Raw genomic sequence first — 26,857 nt, 5'->3', positions numbered from 1 at the left:
AAATCTTTAGTTTTTTTAATAAATTTTAATCAAATAAAAATTATTATTTGTAAATACTTTTTCTTTTCATGTCATATCAAGATACATATTTTTTCATACATCACAAAATATTTTTCTTTTTCTCATATAATTTATACATTTTATATATATCTTTTACATTTCTCATAACAATGGATTTTGCTTATATACTTAATATACATATCCCTTTATATAATTTTAAATATTCATATTTCTCAAAAGAATTAATTTATACTTAATATAGATACACTTTTTACATCATTTTATTTATGCCTCCCCCTTTTTGATAAATTTAGTCTAGCCGGGTACCATATTAGTTGATCCTGAAGGATGCTAACCTCTTCCCTTTGGGATAATTTGAACCCTTACCTAGAATTTTAATTATTTTTTCGCAAACTAAAACATCAATCATATATTTTGATAAATAAATAGGTTTCCTTATTTTCCTTGAAAATTAGGAGGCAACTATGTAAAAAATTCAATTAATTTAGAGTCCATAAGTCGTGCTTTTTTTACCTTTGTAAAAATAGGCCATGACACCAAGTTCTTAAAGTTGTATTCGACATGTCACATTCTCTGACTCTGAGATGATGATAGCCAGATTTGAGATCTATCTTAAAGAAATAACTAACACCTTGAAGTTGATCGAACAAGTCATCAATTTTGGTGAATGGATACTTATTTTTGATAGTGACTTTGTTCAAATGACGATAATCGATGCACATTCTGAGAGAACCATCTTTCTTACGCACGAAAAGGACTGGAGCACCCCAGGGGGAAACACTGGGCCTGATGAATCCCTTATGTAAGATATCTTTCAACTATTCTTTTAACTCGATAAGCTCCGCGGGAGCCATTCTGTAGGGCGAAATAGAAATAGACTGGAATTTAGAAAAAGGTCTATTTCAAAGTTGATTTCCCTTTCGGGAGAAACTCTGAGAAATACATCTATAAATGACCTCACTACTAGAACTGATTTGAGATTGGTAATCTTTGAACTAGATTCTTTAACTCGAACAAGATGGTAGCCATACCCCTTGGATATTATTTTTCTTGCTCTAAGGTATGAAACAAGCTAACCTCTAATTTCTGAAGTACTACCCCTCCATTCAAAGGATGGTTCATTCAAAAACTAAAAATGAACAACTCTGTTTCTATACACAACTGAATCATAGCTTGAGTAGAGCCAATCCATTCCGTGAATGATGTCAAAATCAATCATCTGTAACTCCACAAGATCAACTGAGGTGTGTTTCTGGGATATTGTGATATGATAGTTCCTGTATACCTGCGTAGCTATAATAGAGACACTTACTGGGGTGAACACTGAGAAAGGTTCTACTAAAGTCTTAGGACTGACAAGAAAATTAATAGCTATGTAGGAGTTACAAAAGAAAGAGAAGCTCCGGGATCTAACAAGTTATAAATATGGAAATGAAAGACTTGTAATGTCCCATTACCTACATCAGGAGAACTTTCCTGATCCTATCAAGACTGAAGGTCATACAATCTATTTGGGCGTTGACCACTGGTTGCGCTGGAAGCGACACCCTATTAAGTAGGGCAATTGGATGGAACTGGGGGACAACTGGGTTGATTGTGTTGACCACTATTTGGGCAATCCCTGACTCTGTGTCCTGGCTTAGTACACCAAAATAATACATCACTGCTACATATACACACACCCTAATGGTTTCTACCATATTTATGGCAAAAAGAATTTGTAAGACAACTATTCACACTGTCCTAGGTCTTAGAGCCTGGCGCCCTATCCCGATTATCATTTCTGAACTTTGAAACTGGCGCACTAGCTGAATACAGATCTTGGGCTAAATATTTATGATGGAATTGATGACGGTTACCACCTTCTGACCTCGGTTAAGCAAAACTAAAGCTACTTGTTTTGGCTCTCTTATTCTCCCCCTCTCTTTTCTTAAATTTTTGCTCCTCATTCTGTTAAGCATGGACAATCAACCTATACAAGTCTATATCCTTAATAAACATCATAGTCCTACACTCCTTGACCACGCTATCAGCTACCCTAGTAATAAAATTACTCATCCTAGACTTGTCATCAGACACCACATTAGGAGCATACCTATCTAACCGAGTAAACATAAGAGAATACACTTTCACACTCATGTTCCCCTGCTTTAAATTGTTAAAATCATGTACTTTAGATTCCCTTAACTCTAAGGGAAATAATGTATCTAAAATGTACGTGGTAAATACCTCCTATTCAATAGGATCTGCATCTGTGCCTTTATCTTTCTTCCACTGCTTATACCAAGTGTGAGAAACATCATGTAACTGGTAAGCACCCAACTCTGCACTCTCACTAGAAGTCACAACCATAATGACAGTTACCTTTTGAACTATTTTAAGGAACTCCAGCAGATTCGTATTAGATTTCAATCCTGAAAATAGAAGAGGGTTCATTCGGGTGAAGTCCCAAATCCTTGCTGCAACAGTATTAGCCTCTGAAATGGATGGGAAAGTAGCCTGATGATTATTATAAGCTGCTACATAGTCAGATAAAATAGTGAATTCAGCTCTGAATTCTGCATGAGAAACATGCTCATTTTGGAAATCTTCCTGAACAGGTGGAGGTGCCGGCTAATTCCTGTTTCTTCTTTCGTTTGTCTTTCTGGGAGGCTTGCTCTGTAAATGGAAATAAAATTTAATTATAATGGTATTTTAAATTGAGCTCATGCTTATTCGCTCGACATGAATATTGAAAGAAGGAAAACTTTTCCTAAAATATCTTATAGCCTCTTATCCATAAGTGTGGTGCTCTTTACACCCACGCACAAGACTTTACACAATGCAGCTTTCTGACTTCCTGGGGTACTTTAAAACCTTAGGCTCTAATACCAAGTTTGGAATGCCCTGAGATTGCACCCTAGATGCCACACGGTGCTTACGATCACAAGTGACCCCAAGCTAACCCATGAGCTGGTACCTGCTGTGAGCACTAAATATACTGATAATAAAAAATATACATGTACGGAAAAATATGGATATGATATAGGTCTTAAATACTAACAATAATACAACTGAAATCCACAATTCTAAAACATAGGCAAAAATGCTGAAAACTGACAACTAACTGGCTGTCTGAAATGTCTGAAAGCCTTTAAAACTGATTGAATAAGAGTTGATGGGACATACCCAAACTAACTCCAACTGTTTAACAAGAATAAATTACTGAAAAAATATAGCCAGTTCTCAAAATATAAGGACTCACCACTGCAGTCGCTGCCGATAGGCTGGAATATCTAAGTGTGGTCGGTAACCTAAGTATCCAAACCTATGATATGAGTCATAGTAATGCACAAAAAGAGTATGACGTTAGTACTTTGAATGTGTTGGTATGCTAAATAAGGTTAGGCTGATATACATGGGCTCATGTGCATAAATAATAACTAATTGAATTAATAACATGAGATAACTGATGCATATATGCGTGAAGGCTGTAAAATCTTATAATGCATGACAAAGAATATAACATGATACGAGAATAGTCTGTAAATCGAAATACTAAAATCTGAGTACTGATTTAACTGATAAACTGTATGCTATGGTCAAGCAAACCTGAACTGACTTTCAAACTGAGTTTAGACTGAGACTGTGTGATCTATCATCTAAATGACATACCCCAATATGAGCTAATTACGGTCCAACCTTCGACCCCAATTGGAAGGGTGTTAGTATCGTGCCATAGGTTCTAACACTGGCTATGTGAATCCACTAAAGTGAAGTCTCAAAGGACTAAAGAGTTACTCATTACTGGCAGGTGCTCCGGTGAGATATATGTCAACCCTCAATTGCCAGGTTAATATCTCAACCTATACTGGCTATGTAGTTTTGGAATACAGGAACTTCTACTAAAGGTCACACCCTCAACTGGCAGGTAAGCCCCCATCCCTGGGTTCGCTCAGTGCTAAATCCTACTCCCAACTAGATCGACTTTATTTACTAGACTAAACTAAGATTATAGATGTGATAACTGAATGAACTGATAATACTCTAATATATCTGAAACCATTCTGAAATACTAAGACTAAGTAAACACCTAAGTTTTTGGGTATTCATAACCCCCAGGACTCGATAACATTTAAAGTAGAAAGATACTAAAGCTTCAAAGCATAATAAGTAGTCATTGTTCAAAATCTAACTATTTATACATTTCATCAAACACTTAAAATTCATAAATTTAGGCATGAGGATGATTGAAACATATGAGAATAACATAGTCATAACACTAAAACCATACATTGGGTATTTAACATGGAATTTCATGCTTCAAACATGTAAGGGATACTTTCCAACTACAATAACTTGCAAACATCATGAATAATCAAAATTCCTAAGAGCTTCATGAAAATTACTCATTGTAATCATGTAAATCCATGATTTAAAGAATAAAAATAGGTTATGGAACTCCATGAGTGGAAAGGGACCATTGATGACATATAACATACCTTAAGGTTTAATCTTTCAAGAGAATTAACTTTCTTAATCATTCTTGGGTGGTGAAGCTTGAATTCTTGAATTTTTTGACGGAATAATTATTGAACTTGATGAATTTGAGTGATGGCTAGGGTTTATTTTAGAGAGGAATTGAGGAAATTGGGCATACAATGCCTTAACAGATGATAAATCCTATGTTTTCATGAATTGGGGCAGTGACAATGGCAAGGCTGCCCTTCTGGGATTTAAATTCGTAACTAAAATGTGGATTAGGGAGGTACCACAATGCGATGCGACATCCATTACTATAATGGTCATGTCGCGATGCTATCACGATGACTTGATGTTTTCAAAATCCAAACACGACCCAAACCTCATTCAAAAAATCTAAAACATCCCTGAGACATGCTACTTACACCCCTAAAAAAGTCTAAAACTTCCCTGAGACATGCTACTTACACCCCTAAACATGAATTAACTTAGAAATCATCATCTCAGGGTAGGGAAGGTCACTTTAAAAATCATCAAAGTTAAGAGGCGAAAAATAAAGCTAAGTCCCCAACACTTAGCTAAAGTTTCAGGTTCTAAGCCTCTTGTACATGCACTATGGGCTGAATTAAGCTAAGACTAACATGAGTATTACATGACTGCTTGGCTGCGCTTCTCTAATTTGTCAAGATTTTTCAACAATATGTACATAACCTTATATAACTATATTTAACCTATATATCCAAAAAAATTCGGTGTTCATCTGACCACCCTTTGATGCTTGTAGCTCCGCCCCTGCCACCCCTCTCTCTAAAATCTACTAGTACTTCATCAAGTCCATGGAGAAAGAAAATAATCTACAATCAGAGTACTCTTCAATTGAAAATGGAGATGGAAATTCAAGTACATTTGTCATGAACAATCCAAATATGATGAGCTACAAATTTGACATTGAAAAAATATTATTCATTAAATTTTTTATTAGAAACTATGTTTGGTTCTACTACTATTGATCATCCAAACTACTTTGATAATAATTTCACAACAACAACTAGTAGTTCCATTTTTGATTTGCTAATGTTGCCACCTCATCATGAACCCCCTCATCAACCTATGTTTATTACTTCTACAATTCAAGATTCATCAATATCTGATCACATGATTAATGTTTCAGTTGTTAGGGTTTTTATCTTGATTTTCTTACCAAATTTAAGTTTTACTTTTTCTTGAAAGGAAAATAAAAGTAATATCATAATTACTTTTACTTTTCCTTAACTGGTAATGTTGCTTCCATGTGACTAGGAAGTCATGGGTTCAAGACTTAGAAACAGCCTCTGACAAAAATGTAAGGTAAGACTACGTAGAATACTTCCTTATGGGGCGCCCTTCCCCAGACACCACGTATAGAGGTAACTTTAGTGCATCGGGATTCCCTTTTTACCTTTCCTTAAAAGAAAATATAATTCTTTTCCATATTTGGCTAACTTTTTTGTTGGTGGAAAGATTTTGAAATTCTAAAAATAAAACACCCCCTTCTAATACAATATTGCAATAGAATCCACTTGTAGTTGTTTAGGAGTTTTGTTTTGGGAGAGATTTTCTCCTAATAGTTTTGTAGTTTATTTAATTTTAGTTTTCATGTGTAGGTCAATTGGCCAAATAATATCAATAATATATCTTTTTATTATACTTTTATTTGTCATCTGAATTATCATCTTCTTGATTTGAAATGTTTAATTTCCTGCATGAGCCCCTACCACTTTTGAACCTATCAAGTGCTACAGAGCCTATGGCTCAAAGGTCCAATGGTTTGGTGAAACAAAATTAAAGATAGGTTCAAAGCGGTTTCACAATCAAGCTGTAAACAGTTTTACGATAATGTGGATTTTGTTTAGTTACATGTGGAGAAGAGGTTTTAAGAATCTTTCAACAATCCTGTAGCTACATCTTTAAAAATAAAAATAAAATATTAATTTTTAATCTACTTTTCACCATAATATTTTAAATCTTATTTTTAACTATAAAAAATAGTAGTAATGAAGATTATGTGAAGAACGAAGTAAGGTGGATTTCCTAAAAAGTTCTGAGCAATAAGTATGGGAGTAGTATTTAGCACCAATTTGGGTATGATTCCAAGGTCTCATGCTCCAGAACTACGTGCCACCATAGATTTCTGATTTGTCCATAGTGGGTTAAGATAGTGATCACTTAAGTTAAGGTTCTATTCCAATGGCAAGGGTAGAACAGCTCTCTCTAATGTGGGTAAGACGTTGGACTTTATGTCAGCTCACATGATTTATGTTGGTTAGAAGAAACTCCCAAGTCCAAAGTCCTAAGTCCCAAAGTTCCAAAATTTCTAAAGCTTACAAAGTTTCTATGTCCTAAAGTTTTGAAAGAATTCCCTACAACTTAATAGTAATGATTTTCAGAATAGTTTTAAGATATCTCCCTTCAGATAAAGTATTTTTCCCCAAACTTTTAAAGCTTACAAACTATAGATTCTAGAAAAGGAAGAGTAATAGAAAATATTTTAGAAAACTAAGTGTTAAGGCTCATAAGTTTTACTCAGATTATGCTTTACAGAAAGATATTAGCTACAGTTTTAAGCTTTCAGCTTACAGATTAAGATTGAGTCCTTTCTACACTTAGACAATACAATTTAAAGGGAGAATACAAGTACAACTTTTAGAACTAAATGTTATGGCTCACAAGATTCATAAAGTATGTTTTTCTTTTTATTGCCTCATATTTCAGTATTTTAAATATTCCAGCTTACGTGAGTCATTTACATTTAGCATCCATTATTATACAAATGATAATGATGAGATGATATTTTACTTCTGCATTTCACCCCATATACTCAGTACATCCTCAAAGTACTGACCCACAGATATGTCTATGTGCTACATTGTCTCATAATGTAGGTATCAGTTCAATTGTAGCACACATACCATATTCAGACAGATTGTAGCTTCCAGTCAGTAGGTGATGAGTCCTCTTGATTCAAGGGCTCAAGTTAGTTATATAGTTTGAGTAGTATTTCATTTTCTTGATTCAGTCGTATTGATTTGGGATAGCTAGGGTTATGTCCCAACTACCTAGAGTCAATACTAGTAGAGGCTTTATAGACAGTCAGTAGAGTTAATGTATTTTCTTCCAGTGTTGTGTTGTAAAAGCAGAGTTGTAATAATTTCAATTTAATGTTAGCATTGATCAAATTCAGATTTAAGTATTTTATTCAGTTGCTTATGAGTTATTCCAGTAGAAGGGTTAGTTTGGGATCACTTGTGGTCCTAGGCAATGTGTTACATCTCGAGATAGATTTTTGGGGTGTTACATGGTGGCACTGGAAGTGGCATCCTGCTGATTCGAGAGATTGGACTGAGTTGGTGGCGGTTATACTAACCCTGAGAATGACTGGGGACAATCTCTGACTCTGTGGAATGGCTTTCCACACCTAAAATACACATTGTTGCCCGCTCTGCTGATACCCTGGTGGTTTCTACTATATTTCTGACAAAAGGGATTGGTTTAGGCACTTCTGACACTACCCTAGGGTTTAGCGCCTGATGGCCTATCTATATTGCCATCTCTAAATTTTGACACTGGAGAACTGGCTGAGGACGGAGCTAGAACTGAGGATTTTGGGTGGAACTGAAAATGATTCCCCCCCTCTGACATAGGCTGAGCGAAGTTGAAACTATCTGTTCTCGCTCTCTTTTTCTCTCTCTCATTCTCCCTATTCTTAGCCTCCCTTATCTGCTGAGCATGGACCATAAGCCTAGATATGTCCATCTCCTTAATCAATATTGCGGTCCTATATTCCTTGACCAGACTACTAGATACCCCCGACACAAACTTACTCATCCTAGATCTGTTATCTGTCACTATACGAGGAGCATATCTATCTAATTGAGTAAACTTGAGAGACTATTCTTTCACTATCATGTTGCCCTGCTTTAGGTTTATAAACTCCAAAACCTTCGCTTCCCTCAACTCCAATGGGAAGAACCTATCCAGAAAAGCAGTGGCAAACTCCTCTCATTCCAATGGGCTGCCACAGAATGAGCTAGGGTGGTGAAAGCTGCTCTGAGTTCGGCGTGGAAGACGTATTCATCCAGAGGATCTGGCTAGACGGGATAGGTTTATGGCTGGTTTCCCATTCCTCTTACCTTAGTCCTCTTTGGAGGCATATTCTTTAACTAGAAGAGAAATCTAGATTAGACAGGGAGTTTAAATGGAGTTCATGCTCACTCGCACGACAAAAATACTGAAAGAAGGGAAACTTTTCCTAAAACACCTCACAACCTCCTGTCCATAAGTATGGCATGATGCACACCCATTCATAAGATTCTTCTAGATGCGGTTTTTAGACTTCCTAGGACTCTATTGAACCTTAGGCTCTGATACAAAGTTTGTAATATCCCGAGTCTAGACCCCGGATGCTACACGGTGCTCATAATCTCGAAGGACCACAAGCTAACCCATGACTGGTACCTGCTACAATAACTGAATAATAATACTTTAATATGCATAAATTAGGTAGAAAACATGCCATAAGGTTTAATACTTAAATAAAACTTAATACGGTATAGCAAATACCTAATCTGATACATCTGTGTGAAAATGCTCTAGTTTGAAAAAGCCTCTAAACTATCTGAAATATGGAGTTGTGGGACAAGTCCCTAAATAACTCCGAACTATTAAAATAAGCTGGACTGCTGAAATAATCATCTTGTACTCGAACTAAGTGGACTCATCACTAACTCTGTCAACTGAATATCTGAACTGCTAAGTATGATTAAGAGCCCACGCATCTGAACCTATGATATAAAACATCATACCACAAAAATAGGTATGTATCAGTACTTTGAATGTACTGGTATGCAAAGTGAGGTAGGCTAAAATACATGGGTTACTGACTGAATGATGTGAGTATAACTAAATAAGAGTAAAGGCGTGAATATGTAAACTATAATTGAGATCGTGATAACACTGGAATGCCGAATCTGAATACCGATTAACTAATATCTGAGCCTACTGATACTGAATTTTTGATAGCTGAGTGACTGTATCTGACAGTCTTGATTCTATAGAAATATACTGAGTTCCGTTCTGAGCAAAGTGACTGTGTCTAACAGTCCTGATTTTCTATAGAACTGAACTAAGTTCTATACTGAGAGTGGAATTGAAACTAAGACTGTAGAAAGTAATCATGTAACTGATATGCCCCTCTCTTAATTGATTGGGGTCAAACCTGTAACCTTCGCTAGAAGGGTGTTAGTACCGTGCCACAGGTAAAGATAAGCTAAGTCACCCTCATCTGACAGGTGCTCTAAACGAGAACTATGGTACCCTCAACTGGCAGGTAGATTACCTCATAAACCTTCAACTGGTAGGTTGATATCTTAACCTATGTTGGGTACGTAGTTCTGGAACACAAGGACTGCTTCTAAGGATCACACCCTCTACTAGCAGGTGAGTCCCGATCCATGGGTTCACTCGGTGCTGAATTCTACTCCCAACTGAATAGATACTGTACTAAATTCTAGACTGTTTGAGGCTGGACTGAACTATTTCTGATCGTACTGTATAAATGAATTGAGTTTACTGGGTTCCGTGGACTAATAGAATATTACTGAATTCTGTTAACTAACTGAATTCTGCCAATCGAGACATGACTAATACTATCCTATGACTGACCATGGATCTAGATAAACAACTAAATTGTTGGGTATTAAATATCGCCAGGACTCGATAGCATAAATTATAAGACATGGCACAATCTTGAAACATGATAGCTAAGTACTTGGTCATCGTACATTCGTTTGGGACATTGTAGCAAACACTGGCATGACATGAACTTGAATATATGATGACATTATGTAATTTCACTATTTAACTCACATAAAAAATTCATCAACCACTTGAAGGACATAATCTATGCACATGACACTAACACAATATGTAAGTATCATAGTTCAATTCCACATTTACAACTTCAAGGGTTTCAACATGGTTTTGCTTAATAATGCACACATATCAATCAATTCCACATAAATCTTGTAGTAAATCATGAACTAGAAACCCCATTAACATGGTAATTATGAACACATTCAAATTCAACCATGAAATTCATCAAACTCATAAACTTTTAGTTAAAAGGGGTTCTTGAATTCTAAGGGTGGAAGGGAACCCTTGGATGAACATTTGACATACCTTGGTTGCTAAATTTTTTAAGAATAATGGTGGAAAATTTAATCCTTGGCCTTGAAATTATATCACCTAGGGTTCTTGTTCTTGAGAAATTTGAGAGAAAGTAAGTATATTTTGCTCAATGAGGTCTGAATGTTGTGTTATAGGGCTGAATGGAGATGGGGAAAAGACCCAAATACACCCAAGGATGCCGTTTTTAATGACTAAAAACTAGACTGTTCATGCGCAGGATGACTCTCTGTGTCATTGGCATCGATGAGATAGCCAACGTGCCGCGTCGAGTCTGCACCGGTTCACTGAAAATTGCCATTGGGAGTTCAGGAAAAATATTGATCGATGCAATGGCATTGCGCTGCATCGAGATCGCGTCGATACACTATTTTGGATTTCCAAACGTGGTTTTAACGAGGTCCAAAAAATACGAAACTCGTCCGATAACCTCTACTAAAATTCATTATCATGAATCAACTTAAAGATTGATATTTTAAGGCCTAGGAGCCGCGAAATAGAGTTTCCAACTAACAAAGACTAAAATAATACTAAGTTTGAATACTTAGAAAAAATTTCTAAGTCTGGGACCCCTTAATGAGCCTTAAAAAGAGATGATTTAAGCTAAGGATTTTGCGGGGTCTTACAATTATAATCTTCTTGGTTTGCAAACTTTAATTTTTTTGCTTGTGGCCCTACCAATTACAAACCCAGGAAGTGGTATCAGATCCTATCGCTCAAAGGTTCAATGGTTTGGTGAAACAAGATTAAAGACAGGTTCAAAGAAATTTAACAATCAAGCTGCAATCCGTTTTGCAATAATGATGATTTTGTTTAGTTACGTGTGGAAAAGAAGTTTTAAGCATATTTCAACAATCTTGTTGCTGTATCTTTAAAAATAAAAATAAAATATTAATTTTTAATCTTCTTTTAATCATAATATTTTAAATCTTATTTTTAACCATGAAAAATAGTAGTGATGATGATTATGTGAGGAATGAAGTTCATGCATGTGAAGAAGGCAGATCAAGTGAAGAACATCGAGCCAAAGGGCGAGATTTGTTAGAGTTTTTTCCCTGTTACAAAATTTAAGTTGTACTTTTTCTCGAAAGAAAATATAAGTAATATCATAATTATTTTTATTTTTCCTGAAAGGAAAATATAAATTTTTTCCATATTTTGCTAACATTTTTTTGGAGGAAATATTTTGGAACTCTATAAATAGAAGACCTGTCTTCTCATACCTTAACACAATAGTATCCACAATGTAGTCATTAAAGAGTCTTCTTTAGGGAGAGATTTGTCTCAATAGGTTCAGTGATTTTTCGATATTTGGTTTTCATATGTAGACCAATGGACAAATTATATAATAATATTATATTTTTTTTAGTATTTTATATTGTTTCATCTGAATTATCAATGGTTTGGTTTGCAAACTTTAAGCTTCCGCATGATGCCCTCTTGATTCCAAATCCAACACTAGTGACTCCAAATTTATCATCGATTTCTTCATCATCAACTGAATTACCTAATGATGACTATCAACAAGATAAAATTTTACTCCTTTATGGATAAAATATAAATTTCTTTTTGCCTGGTCAATTATTAGAAAACATGAAATTAGCTATAGTAAAAATTATAGGTAATCGTTAGCTAATTTTTCACTAAATAATCGATGCACATTCTGAGAAAACCATCTTTCTTACGAATGAAAAGGACCGGAGAGCCCTAGGAGGAAATACTGGCCTGATGAATACCTTATCTATGAGATATTTCAACTATTCTTTTATTTCCCTAAGCTCCGCAGGAGCCATTCTATAGGGCAAAATAGAAATAGACTGGGTTTCTTGAAGAAGGTCTATTTCGAAGTCGATTTCTCTTTCGGGAGAAACTCTGGGAAACACATCTGGAAATTCCCTCACTAATAGAACTGAGTCGAGATTGGGAATCTCTGAACTAGAGTCTTTAACTCAAACAAGATGGTAGACACACCCCTTGAATATTATTTTTATCTCTTTAAGGCACGAAACAAGCTGACCCCTAAGTGCTGAAGTACTAACCCTCCATTCAAGGGCTGGTTCATTTAGAAAATGTAAATAAACAACTGAAGCACAACATGAGTGGAGTAGATCCATGCTGAGAGTGACATCAAAATCAGTCATCTGTAACTCCACAAGATCAGCTGAGGTGTGTTTATGGGATATTATGATCGGACATTTCCTGTCTACCTTCTGGCTACAATAGAGATACTTAATAGTGTGAACACTCAGAAAGGTTCTGCTAATGTCTCAGAACTGACAACAAAATTAACAGCTATGTAGCGAGTTATAAAAGAAACAGAAGCTCTAAGATCTAACAAGGCATAAACATGTAAATGAAAGAACTGTAACATCCTAGTAACTACAACATGAACATGTAAATGAAAGACCTGTAACGTCCTAGTAACTACATCAGGAGAACTTGCTTGATCCTGTCGAGATAGAAGTGCATACAATCTATTTGGGCACTGACCACTGGTTGCGCTGGAAGCGATACCCTGGGGGCCAACTGGACTGACCCTGTGACCACTATTTTTGCAATCCCTAACTTTGTAGCCTAGATTTACACACCCAAAGCATATATCACTGCCAGATCTACACACACCCTGATGGTTTCTACCACATTTCTGGCAAAGAGGATTTGTACGACAACTATTCACTTTACCCTGGGTCTTAGAGCCTAGCACCTTATCCCGATTATCATTAATGAACTGTTACACTGGAGCACTAGTTGAAGACGGAGTTGGGGCTGATGATTTCTGATAGAATTGAGGATGGTTACCACCCTTTAATCTCAGTTGAGCAAAACTAAGGCTACCTGTTCTGGCTTTTTTATTCTTCCGCTCTCTTTCCTTAAATTTTTGCTCCTCACTATATTGTGCATGGACCATCAACCTCAACAAGTTCATCTCTTTAATCAACATTGTGGTCCCACACTCCTTGACCACACTATCAGCTACCCTAGAAATAAACTTACTCATCCTAGACCTATCATTAGAAACTATATTAAGAGCATACCTGGTAAGCTGAGTAAACTAAAGAAAATAATATTTCACACTCATGTTCCCCTACTTCAAATTAACAAAATCCTATACCTTAGCATCCATTAACTCTAACAGAAAGAACCTAGATAAAAAGGATGTGGCAGCCTCCTTCCATTCAATAGGCCCTATATCTGTACCTCTATCTCTCTTCCACTGCATATACCAGGTGTGAGCAATATCCTACAAATAGTAAGAACCCAAATCTACACTCTCACTAGAAGTCACATCCATAATGTCAGTTACCTTCTGAACCATGCCAAGGAACTCCTGCGGTTCCTCATAAGACTTGAATCCCGAAAACAGAGAAGGGTTCATTCGGGTGAAATCTCAAATCCTAGTTGCGGCAGTATTAGCCACTGAAATGGATGGGATAGTAGCATGATAATTATTATAAGATGCTACAGAGTGAGATAAAGTAGTGAATGTAGCTCTAAATTTGGCATGAGAAACAAGCTCGTTTAAGAGATCTTCCTAAATAGACAGAGGTGTGAGTTGATTCCCGTTTCTTCTTTTATTAGTCTTTATGGGAGACATGCTCTATAAATGGAAAGAAAATTAAATTATAAAGGGATTTTAAATTGAGATCAAGCTTATTCGCTTGACATGACTACTGAAAGAAGGAAAACTTTTCCTAAAACATCTTATAGCCTCCCGCGCTACACACCTATGTACAAGACTTTACAAAATACGGCTTTCAAACTTTCTAGGACACTTTAAAACCTTAGGCTCTGATACCAAGTTTGAAATACCTCGGGAGTGCACCCTAGACGCTACACGGTACTTACAATCACAAGTGACCATAAGCTAACCCATGAGCAGGTACCTGTTGTGACCACCAAATAAACTGATAATAAAAGATATATATATGCAGAAAAAATGGATATGCCATAGGGCTTTAATACTAAAAACAATACAACTAAAATCCACAATTTTGAAGCATAAGCAAAAATATTGAAAACTGACAACTAACTAACTGTTTGAAATGTCCAAAAGCCTTTAAACGTGACTGAATAAGAGTTGATGGGACAAACCCTAAATAACTCCAACTGTTTAACTAGAATAAAATACTGAAAAAAATATAATCGGTCCTCAAAATATAAGGACTTACCACTGCGGCTACGGCTGATGAGATAGAATATCTAAGTGTGGTCGGCAACCTAAGCATCCAAACCAATGATATAAGAAATCATATAGTAAGAAATGAGTATGCCATTGGTACTTTGAACGTATTGGTATTCTAAATGAGGTTAGACTGATATGCATTGGCTCATGTGCATGAATAATAACTGACTGAATGAATAGCATGAGATGACTGATGCTTAGTATGCGTGAAGGTTGTAAAAGCTGGGAATGAATGACCAAGCATATAACATTATACGAGAAAGTCTGTGAACTAAAATACTAAAATCTAAGTACTGATTTGTTAGATAAACTGTATGTTATCGTCAAGCAAACCTGAACTAACTTTTGAACTGAGACTGGACTGAGGCTGTGGGAGCTATAATCTAATCAACATGCCCCAATATAAGATAGTTGGGGTCCAACCTATAAACCCAGTTAGAAGTGTGCCAGTACCATGCCACGGGTACTAACACTAGCTATGTGAATCCACTAAAATGAAGTCTAAAAGCACTAAAGAGTTACCCTCTACTAGAAGGTGCTCTAGTGAGATATATGTCAACCCTCAACTGGAAGGTTAACATCTCAACCTATGCTGGATACGTAGTTCTAGAATGCAGGGACTGCTACTAAAGGTCATACCCTTAACTGGAAGGTGATCCCCCATCCTTAGGTACTCTCGTTGCTAAATCCTACTCCCAACTAGATCGACTCTGATTACTAGACTTAACTAAGCTTACTAAAATGATAACTGACTGAACTGATAATACTCTAATATATTCAAAACCATTTTTGAAAATAATGAGACAAACTAAATCCTAAATTTTTGGATATTCGTAACCCCCAGGACTCGATAACATTAAGAGTAGAAACATACTAAAGCTTAAAAGAATAACAAGTAGCCATTGTTCAAAATCTAACCATTTAGGCATTTCATCAAACACTTGAAATTCATGAATGTTTGAAACATGTGGTAATAAATAGTCACGGCACTAAAACCATACATTGAGGATTTAACATGGAATTTCATGCTTCAAAAATGCAAGGGCTACTTTCTAACTACAAACACTTACAAACATCATGAATAATCAAAATTCATAAGAGCTTCAAGAAAATAACTCATTGTAAGCATATAAATTCATGATTTAAAGCATAAAAATAGGTTCTTGGACCCCACGGGTGGAAAGGGCCTATGGATGAACAGCTAACATACCTTAAGGCATTAATCTTGAAGGAGAATTAACTTTCTTGATCGTTCTTGGGTGGTGAAGCTTGAATTCTTAAATTTTTTAAATAAATAATATTTGAACTTGATGAATTTGGGTGATGGCTAGGGTTTATTTTAGAGAGGAATTGAGGAAATTGGGCATAGAATGCCTTAATTAATAATAAATCTCGTGTTTTCATGGATTGGGGAGGTAAAAATGGCAAGACTGCCCTTCTGGGATTTAAATTTGCAACTAAAATGCGGATTAGTGAGGTACCGCGATGCAATGAGCCGTCCATCACTATAATGGCCGTATCGCGATGACTTGTTGTTTTCAAATTCTAAACACGATCTAAACCTCATCCGAAAAATCTGAAACTTCCCTGAGACATGGTACTTACACCCCTGAACATGAATTAACATAGAAATCATTGTTTCAGGGTTGGGGGGGTCACTTTAAAAATTATCGAAGTTAATATGCTAAAAATAAAACTAAGTCCCTAAAACTTAGCTAAATTTTCAAGTTTTAAGCCTCTAGTACATGCACTATGGGCTGAAGGAGCTAAGACTAACACGGATATTACATGAACCCTTGGTTGTGCTTCTCTAACATGTCAAGATTGTTCAATAATATGTATATAACCATAAATATCTATATTTAACCTATATATCCAAATTTTTTTGTAATACCCAGCTTTTCCTTAGTGCAATCTAAGTCCCAATACATGAGTATTCATATATAAAATTTTTGAAACACTCATTATTTGTCAATTTAGAGCCTTCCATTCAATAGAAATTAACCAAAATATGATAATCGGGTAAGAAGTTATAATAATTTTAAGTTTCAATCGTTAAACACCATCATTTTAATCCTTAGCGCATCGAGGAGCAAGTCTAAATGACGATAGAAAATTTCTAGTGTTGGTCCGCGATCCTGGTACACTGTGCCAAAGGCCAAATTGGCATTTGTCATTTTCCAGTGTTCCAACACGTTTTCACCGCGTTGTGAAGAAATTCCAGGTCCCAATCAATGAAGGACCGCAATTTTCCCCCGTCATTCCATCATCCAGTTTTCCAGTTTTCCCATTCCAATAACACGGTACAATAGCGCCGCATGAGAACAGGGGTATTTTTCGGTAATTTTTGATGAAAAATTTATATTTCGTCCAGGGTTAAAACAGTCCTTCCCCATTATTTTAGTCACCCAAGTGTGATACTTAAGCCCTAAAAATGTTTTAAAATCATTCTTTAATTAATTTTCCCAAAATCAAAAGGTATTCTCTCCTAATCAAGAAGCCTAGCTCTCAAATTCAAGGCCAATCCTTAAGAATTCACCAAGAACTTGAAGAAATTCATTATTCCAGGTATGTTACATGTTTATCCATGGATCTCTTTCATATATGGAGTCCAAGTATCCGTTTTAAACTACAAATCTATCATCTTTTCAAGACTTATGCTATTAAATTATGATTTTAAACTATGAATCTCCATGAACTTCCATGAATATTGATTTTATACCATACTTTAATGAAATTATCATTTTTTTAAATTCCCACATGTTTTATTATTGTCATTCTTCGAATTAGATCATGATTTAGTGTTATAAATTCTGAAATCATGCTATTATTTCAAATTTTATACTATTCTCATGAATTGATTAAATCATGACCTACAAGTCTTTGGTAAAATGCCTACAAAAGTGATTGATTTAATAAAAGCCTTCATGCTTTGTCCCCCAATCTTTAGTGTCATTTTACCATTGTTTTTTTTTTAGTTCTGGGGGTACTGAATACCCGAAAACAATAGCTTTTTATGTAATCTAGTCTCAGTACATTATGGAATAGTCTTCAGAACATACTATAACCATTACCAGAATAGTCAAATATCAGTCAGTTAAACTCAAAAGAGTTTAGTAGTTTAGTTTCTTTCAATTAAGAGTAGGATTTAGCACCGAGCGAGTATAGGGATGGCGGCTTCCCCTTCAAATAAGTAGAGTCATTGTAGTAGTTCCTATACTCCAGAACTATGTAGCCAACATAGGATATGAGTAGTCACCCATCAGTTTAGGCTTGACTATCTCGCAGGGGTCACTCGTCAGTTCAGGCTTGACACCCTTAGTCCTTTGGACATTTTATCAATTTAGTGGATCCACATAGCCAACGTTAGTACCCGTGACACGGTATTAACATCCTTCGAACTGGGGTTACATGTTGGACCCTGATTAGCTCAGATTGGGGCATGTCGGTTCACGATTAAACTTATCAAATCCTCAGAAGTAGCAGTGGTGAGTCCTCATACTTTGTGGACAGACTTACTTTATTTCATGTCTCAGTTTAGTAGTTAGTTAGAGTTAGTTGTGGCCTGTCCCATCAACTCACAGTGATTCAATTTTAGAGGATTATCAGATATTAGAGGAAATTATTTAGTATTCAGACTTTACATTTAGTTATCCAGTTTATCAGTATTTTATCAAATTCAGTCAGTTATTTCTATAGGCTCATATTTCAGTTTTGAATTCAGCTATTAAAACCTTATGTCATGTTATCATTCTTCTATATTTATGATCATGTTATCCAGTGCTCACCGCAGGTAATAGGTCATGGGTCAGCTTGTGGTCCCTCGGGACTGTAAGCACCGTGTGATGCCCAGGGTGTGCTCTCAGGGCATTACAAACTTGGTATCAGAGCTTAAGGTTTTAAAGTGTCCTAGGAAGTCTGAAAGCCACGTCATGTAGATTTTTGTGCATGGGTGTATAGCACACCACATTTATGGACCAGAGGCTACAAGGCATTTAGGAAAAAGTTTCACTTCTTTTAGTATTCATGTCGTACGAGTGAGCATAAGCTCAAGTTAAACTCTTTGTCTAATCCATTTCTTTCTTTGATATACAGAATATGCCTCCCAATAAGAACGAAAGAAGAATAGGAAACCAGCCAGCCCCTCAGCCCATCCAAGCAGATCCTCTGAACGAGCATGTCTCTCACGTAGAATTCAGAGTTGCGTTCACTACTCTAGTGAACTCTATACCAGCACAGAATGAGCGGCCAGCTACTGTTCTGGTCAACCTAGTAGCCAATACTGCTACAACCAGAATTTGGGATTTCACCCAGATGAATCCTCCTTTCATGGGATCCAAGTCTGAAGAGGATCCACAGTATCAAACACCACATTAGGAGCTTACCTGTCTAGCAAAGTAAACTTAAGAGAATACTCTTTCACACTCATGTCCCGTTTCAAATTGATAAAATCCTGCACCTTAGCTTCCATTAACTCTAAGGGAAAGAACCTTTTTTAAAAGGATGTGGCTAACTCCTCCCATTCAACAGGCCCTGTATCTGCGCCTTTATCACCCTTTTACTACTAATACCAAGTGTGAGCAACATCCTACAACTGGTAAGAACCCAAATCTACACTATTACTAGAAGTCACACCCATAATGTCAGTTACCTTTTGAACTATGTCAAGGAACTCCTGTAGATCCTCATTTGACTTGGATTCCAAAAATAGAGAAGGGTTCATTCGGGTGAAGTCTCAAATCCTAGCTGCGGCACTATTAGCCACTAAAATGGTCGAGATAGTATCCAGTTGATTATTATAAGCTGCTATAGAGTGAGATAAAGTAGTGAATACAGCTCTAAATTTGGCATGAGAAACATGCTCTTTTAGGAGATCTTCCTGAACAGGCGGAGGTGTAGGCTGATTCCCGTTTCTTCATTTGTTAGTCTTTCTAGGAGGCACGCTCTGTAAATAGAAAGAAAATTGAATTATAAAGGGAGTTTAAATTGATCTCATGCTTATTCGCTCGACATAAATACTGAAAGAAGGAAAACTTTTCCTAAAACGTCTTATAGCCTGTTGTCCATAGGTTTGGCACGCTTCACACCCATGCACAAGAACGTGGGTTTTAGACTTCCTAGGACGCTTTAAAACCTTAGGCTCTGATACCAAGTTTGTAATACCTCGGGAGTGCACCTTGTATGCCACACGGTGCTTATGATCACAAGTGACCACAAGCTAACCCATGAGTAGGTACCTGCTGTGAGCACCAAATAAACTGATAATAAAAGATATAGATGTGCAAAAAAAGCTAGATATGCCATAGAGCTTAAATACTGAAAACAATACAATTGAAACCCACAATTCTGAAACATAAGCAAAAATGTTGAAAACTAACAACTAACTAACTGTCTGAAATATTCGAAAGCCTTTAAAATCGATTGAATAAGAGTTTATGGGATAGGCCCCAACTAACTCTAACTATTTAACTAGAATAAAATACTGAAATACACAATAATAAAATATTGAAATAAACATAATCGGTCCTCTAAATATGAGGACTCACCACTGCGGTTGCTGTGATGTACCAGAATGCCTAAGTACGGTCGATAACCCGAGCGTCCGAACCTATGATAGGAGACATTATATAGCAAGAAATGAGTATTCCATCGGTACTTTGAATGTGATCGTATGCTAAATGAGGTTAGGATAATATGCATGGGCTCATGTGCATGAATAATAACTGACTGAATGAATTGCATGAGATAACTGATGCATAGTATTCGTGAAGGCTGTAAAATCTAAGAATGCATGACTAAGTATATTACATGATACGAGAATAGTCTATAAACTGAAATACTGAAATTTGAGTATTGAGTTAACTGATAAAATGTATGCTATAGTCATGCAAACCTTAACTAACTTTTAACTGAGACTGGACTGAGATTATGGGAGCTATTATCTAATCGACATGCCCCAATATGAGCTAATTGATGTCCAACCTGTGACCCCAGTTGGAATGGTGTCAGTATCGTGCCACGGTTCCTAACACTGTCTATGTGAATCCACTAAAGTGAAGTCTCAAAGTACTAAAGAGTCACCTTCTACTAGCATGTTCTCTAGTGAGATATATGTCAACCCTCAACTGGCAGGTTAACACTCAACCTATATTGGCTACATAGTTCTGGAATGTAGGGTCTACTAATAAAGGTCACACCTTCAACTAGTTTGCCATATCTCTGGGTTACGGTATCGGCTTACCTACCGATGGGATGTGGTTGGTGCCACCATGACTCCAAACGGGGTCATGACATTACCACTATTTCTTCACGTAATTACCCAGAAATAGGCCGAATCTCCTTGCAAATGATTGAAACAGTCGCTGCACCAGTGTCAACATTACCATGATCGAACTTCTCAATTTGCATAGTAGAATCCTTTGAATTATTAATTTGAGACTCCACCTATGAATTATAATGCACACAATTTCTAACAATCATATCACTATCATCAATTTTTTTGTTTAAAACAATCTTGTGCACCAAAAATCATTTCTCATCCTACGACAGCATTCCATTTCTCCGGCTTGATTTGTTCGTTTGAAATTTGCAGATCTCATTAGTTCATTGTGTAACTGCTTGTGCGTGATTTGCTCTACAGAATAAAAGAGAATCTGTTACATCCTTAAATTAAATATCTAGTTAGTTTTAAATGTATCACTTTTTATATGTATCACCTTATAACATATGTATCACGATTTTAAAAAATCGAGATAAGATGTAATTAACCAAATAGTTGGGATAAAATATAATATACCTTTTATTAATAAAAAGATCGCAAAACAAGATCCATAACTTTACATTGAGTGGAGGGGCCCAAGCAAAAACCCGATCCAATAAATTGAAAGAAAGCTTAGATTTGTTTCCTTATTACGTTTAAAAAATTTTATTTAGATTTCACCTATACGGGATGAAATTCAAAGCTTGCCATAGTCCTTCCCCCCGCCCTCTAAAAAGCTTCATCTTCGAGGAAAATAAAAAATTCTTTATCGCCATTCTCCTATATATATCTTTGTTCAAATCAAGCATATATATGATAGCCAACGATGAACAATTGTGAAGCCAATAATTTTAAAGGTAAGTTTCCATAAGTGAAAAGCTCTTGAGGACTTTACTTTTCAAGTATGAATCATTTATGTCAAGTTGGTTAGTGGATAGTACTTTTTCATAAAGCATGTTTAACAAACGAAAATATTTATTAAAATAAGAAGATCGCAAAAGTTTAACCAAACATGCTATAAGACCTCTTTTTACTGTTTTTTTTCTTTTTGAAATTTAGCCTGTGCACGTTTAGTTGAAATTATAGTAGCAAGTTCCAAGTATAGCTAGAAATTTGGATGGTACACTTTACTAGAATCATATTTCAATCATGTAGATGTAGTTAACTCTAAGATGGTGGACTACCAAGTTTATAACTTGTTATATGTGTCAAGTTGTTTGGTGTATAGTAACTTTTTCAAAATTATGCCAATAAAAAAATATTTATTAAAATAAATCGATTATAAAAGTTTAGCCAAACATGCTATAAGCCAGCCTTTTTAACTTTTATTGAATTTAGGCTGCCCGTTTTTATTTGAATATGTAGCAAGTTTCAAGTAGCTATAAATGTGGATGGGACCCCTTACCACAATATTCCAACAATGTAGATGGCACCCTTTAACTCTGAGATGATGGACTACCTACAAAAGTTTCTTTTTGTGTGTGGATTAATGCATTACTTAATATTGAAAGTGCGGATAACACTTTTTTCGAGTCATATTATTTTACTGTTGTTATGTTTAATTTATGTATTTTCTTTTTCCGAACTGTTCAAAAAAAAAATTATTTTAAGCCAATACTCTCCGTACTTCACTTGTATGACTACACTTAGATATGTTTTTGAGGTATCTATGTTTGTCAATAAAAAATACAAGGACAAAAATAATGACAAACTTTCAATTTCCAAGTGTCAAAGGATACACAAGTTTATTAATCTACTATTTTCAAGCCCAAGGGCAAGGATTGACATAGAAGTCGAGCCAAGAAGAAGAGCAATAAAAGATACTGTTTTCAAGAATGGCTGACCACTCATCAATTTGTTGTGAGAGAAATCAAGAGCAATAAGATCAACTAAGGCAATGTCTATGAGTATACCAGAAGAAAAAACCTTCAAGGATTAATGCATTGGACTTGTGTCATCATATATATCCAGTTATTGAAAAAGCAATCATTCCCAATAATATATCCAATAATACATATTTTTACCAAAAACATTAACTATTTATTAACAGTTTCAACACTTCTATTCAAACACGTATCACTGAGTAGATTCTAGCTAGAGCAGGCTAATATTGATAACTTGAGATTCAATCACATCTTTGGATAAGGCGATTGTTCTGCAGATTTTCTAGTTAGCCAACTTAGGAAAGGAAGCTAAAGCAAATAAATGAAGCTATTTCACTCCCCCCACAGGTTAGAGCTACATTAAAGTTAGAACAACAAAATCTTTAAAATTTTAGATTCAGAACTAACCAAATAAATGTCTCGCTTTCTAGGCCAAGATTTATGTCTAAGTCCTGAATGTAAAACACACACTTATCAACATATTTTACCAAAAAATGAAAAACACTTCTATCCAAACACTTATCGCTGAGCAGGTTCTAGAGCATACTAATATCGGTAACTTTACATTCAATCATATCTTTAGAGAAGGCAATCATAATATAGGCTGTTGTTCAAAAGCTAAATCCTGCCTGTAATAAATACTTATAAATCGATTTCCGTCATTTTAATAAAGAAGTGTTTATCAACGTATTTTACTAAAAATGCTAAATCTTTGTTAATAGTTTCAACACTTCTATCCAAACACTTATCACTGAGCAGATTCTAAAGCAGACTAACATCGGTAACTTTTTATTTAATTATATCCAAGGGTAAGATTTATGTCCTCCGTGTAATTATAATTATTGATATATACATACATATTAAAAGTCGTGCCTCACTCTTCCATCATATAGAAGTCTTTAGCAAGGGAAAAAAATTCATAACTGTTTGTTATGTACTCCATCTGTTTAAAAAAGAATGACCTAATTTGACTTGACACAAGAGTTTAAAAAAAAATAAAGAAACTTTTGAATCTTGTTGTCCAAAATTAAAGTTATGTGAAATGTACCAAAATGCGCTTTAATCTTATGGTTTTAAACATGTCATGTGAAATATTGAATTAAAAGTATTACCAAAAAAAAAGGATCATTCTTTTTGAAATACATTAAAAGGGAAAGTAGGTCATTCTTTTAGAAACGGAGGAGAGGAAGTATTTGTTAAATTAGCAACATATGGGATAGTAATAGATACTGATGAAATTCTATTATTAAATTCTACACAATAAGTATTATAACTGACAAAACTAAGCTTTTATTATGCAAGGGTTTTGAAGAAGGACAAGACCACAAGGGTTTATTGTACGCCATGGGTGTCCGTAAGAGGCTATTTCACAGATCAAACCCATGACTTCCTTATTACATGACAACAGAAAATGCGTGTTACCCCGAAGACTAGTAACAACAACAACATATCTAATGAAATCTGATAAATGTGATCTAAATTCTACCCTTTGAACGTTTCAAATAGACCCTCGACCCACGACTTTCCTTGTATAGAATAAAAAATTACCTGTGCAATGCGACCTCCAAGACCTATTCCTTCAAATATCTGGTGAAAGGAAAGTGTAGCTACAAGTGGTCTTATCGTACACTGATTCTGTGACATCCCTAAAGTCATACCAATTATAACTGAATGAAAAATTATACCAGCACTTGTGATACCAATCTCTGATTCATTTTCACCAATTCCTCAGCCTCTCTTTGCTTACTCCCAACATCAACAATTTTCTTACACACACTTCCTAATTCTTCACTCGTCCCGATTGCTGCATATCCAACTAAATCTATATTCAAACATTACAAGACCCATGAAGGTGTGTGAATGAAAAGAATAAGCAAAACGCCATCTGTATATTTCACACCTACATGGAAAACAGGAAATGCCACGGTATTTGCTTATGTCTACGGTTCTAAGCAAGTGATTAATTTATTTGAAAAGAAAATGAGACTAAGTTATATACATTATTGTCATATATCCACAGGGCCGAATCTAGAGACTAAGGTACGAGTTGGGCTGAGCTCAGTAATCTTGGTCCAAATTTGCATTTGTTTTAACAACTCCATTTACTATACTTGTACATGTTTTAATTTATAACCTAGCAACTTAAAAGATCTAAAATATATTCTGAAATCATAAACTCTAAATCCTGACTCCATTTATACTTTCAAGCCTTCTCAAAGATATTTACATGTGACCTTAAAGTATAAGGTTACAAGCTTCTACATCAGATAAAAGTATTTTGATGATATAAATTTTTTTCCTTATATCAACAATGTAGATAGCATAAAGTTCTATAAAAACTTGCTACTTTCTATATCTGTCACATTTTTAGATTACGTTCTTTCCTTGCTAATCTTATTAAAAAAGAACTGCACATTCTTTACCTTTAATAACATGATCTTACATATAGTTACAAGAATATGATGACATGTTTAAAATTATAAATTCTACAGACACTATCTGATACATGCAAAGAATCGGCGTTTCTCAGATTTCGTGTCTCATGAAATGAACAGAGAGTATAAAAGGATTGTTTGGAGCTCAAAGCATTTCGTTTATGAATATTTCTTATTTTGTGTCTCATGTATGCAGGAGTTGCTATCGTTGCGCAACAGTATCATGTGGTGTGAAGAAGAGAGTAGAAAAGTCAATTCATGATCCTTCAATAGTTGTTACAACTTATGAAGGTACACACACGCATCCCTGCCCGATAAAATGCCTCTGGGGTATGGTGGCGTTCAACCGGTAACCATCAACTACGGTGGCTCCGTTAGTGCTGGTGATAGTGGAGGAAGAACTTGTTATGGTGATTCCTCCTTATTTTCGACTAATAATAATTCACAACAAGAAAAACAGTTTTGGAGCTCTTCTTCCTCTTTGGATGAAGATTATGGACTTCTTCAAGATATGATGTCATCACATATGAGAAGAGATCTTATAGGAAAGTAAGCAAATAGATTAGGATATATATAGTCAAACCCAATCTATTTGGTACTAAGTCGTGGTAGTTATTGTTGTACATATGACTTGCTAGTTTTTAGTTTAGTTGTCGTTAGCAAGTTCTTTTATTAAATGGTGTTATTATCTCATGTTGCAGATGTAGACATCTAATTTTGTCCGTCCCAAAAACCCAATTCATCCATTTTTACCTTGCGTTATCATACACCCTCACCCATGTGATTATACCCCACAAAAATACAAAAATAACAAAATTTAAATAAACCTCTAACAAATTAAATCCCTAATATTCCCTTATCCTAACAAACTTTATCCTAACCAACTCACCCACTGTAATGCCCCGAGTCTGGTACCCAGAATGCTACACGATGTTCATAATCTCGAAGGACCACAAGCTAAACCTTTTCTGATATCTATAACTGAGCACTGCATAATACACTGTAAAAATGTGGAAAACTGGCGCAAAAAATTTCATAAGGTTCAAATATCTGAACTACAACTGAACACTAATACATCTATCTGAAAAGCCTCTAAACTGTCTGAATTGTGGAGTGATGGGATAGGTCCCCAACTAACTCCATCTGCTAAAATACTGAATCTAGTGCAATAATAAAATAAAGATTATCCTTGAATGATGAGGACTAACTGCTACGTCTACTGTTGCTGACTGAATTTGAACTGCTAAGGGTGCTCAAGATCTCGTGCTTCTGAACCTACAGTATAAAACACCATAGCACAGAAAAGTACGCGTCAGTACGATAGAATATACTAGTATGCTGGATGAGATAAGGCTAAATGCAGGAGTTCATATGCATAAACAATACTGACTGA

The 26,857-nt window shown here is 35.5% G+C and overlaps 1 pseudogene; it reads right to left on the bottom strand.

Moving 5' to 3' along the window:
* Positions 1 to 25,652, bottom strand: part of LOC107872110 — a 101,783-nt pseudogene extending 76,131 nt beyond the window's left edge.
* Between the last annotated feature and the right edge of the window lie 1,205 nt (positions 25,653 to 26,857).

Source organism: Capsicum annuum, chromosome 5 (genome assembly GCF_002878395.1).
Source record: "Capsicum annuum cultivar UCD-10X-F1 chromosome 5, UCD10Xv1.1, whole genome shotgun sequence".
Lineage (NCBI taxonomy): Eukaryota > Viridiplantae > Streptophyta > Magnoliopsida > Solanales > Solanaceae > Capsicum > Capsicum annuum.
This window is presented reverse-complemented; position numbering and strand designations above follow the sequence as displayed.